The sequence below is a fragment of the Phoca vitulina genome, unplaced genomic scaffold (genome assembly GCF_004348235.1).
Source record: "Phoca vitulina isolate PV1807 unplaced genomic scaffold, GSC_HSeal_1.0 scaffold71, whole genome shotgun sequence".
Taxonomy (NCBI): domain Eukaryota; kingdom Metazoa; phylum Chordata; class Mammalia; order Carnivora; family Phocidae; genus Phoca; species Phoca vitulina.
This window is the reverse complement of record NW_022589774.1, coordinates 2,249,658-2,250,306: the sequence shown is the minus strand read 5'-3', so window position 1 is coordinate 2,250,306 and position 649 is coordinate 2,249,658.

Genomic DNA, 649 nt, shown 5'->3' with positions numbered 1-649 from the left:
GGCATCCAGGGACATTAGTGATGTTATGGAGGTTCACTGTTACTGCATACCCATCACGTGCCTCCAGGCAAGGGCCAGTCACTCCCTGATATTAAAGTCTTTAATCCTGGCAACCTTGCCAGGTGTGTACGTTATGCCACCCATTTTACAGACAAGGAAATCAAGGCACCAGGAAGTCAAGAGGCTGAGGGCCAAGGTCAAGACTGCACAGCTACAGTGGCAGAGCTGGGATTTGCATGTAGGCAGTGATTCCAAATCCCACTCTTAACCCTCTGCTATATTCCAGTCTCACAAGAAACCTACAGCTGCTATGCAGTTGAACGGAACAGGAGAGAGGTACCTTGGGCTAATAACTATACGCTAGTCACAAAGATTGTTTGGTGGATTGATTGAAAAGCACAGCATCTAAGGGCTTGGAAAACAACGAGAAACACTCCCAGCTCCCAGAAAGGGCAATTAAGCCATTTCTCTCTTCTTGCAAAAGCATAAAGGAAATCCATTAGTCCCTGAAATGGTTTTCCTGTCTTCCTAAAGAAGTTGGCCAAAAAAAGAGTCTTTTTTTTAATTTTTTTTTTTTTAAAGATTTTATTTATTTATTTGAGAGAGAGAGAGAGAGAGAGAGAGAGCACATGAGAGGGGGGAGGGTCAG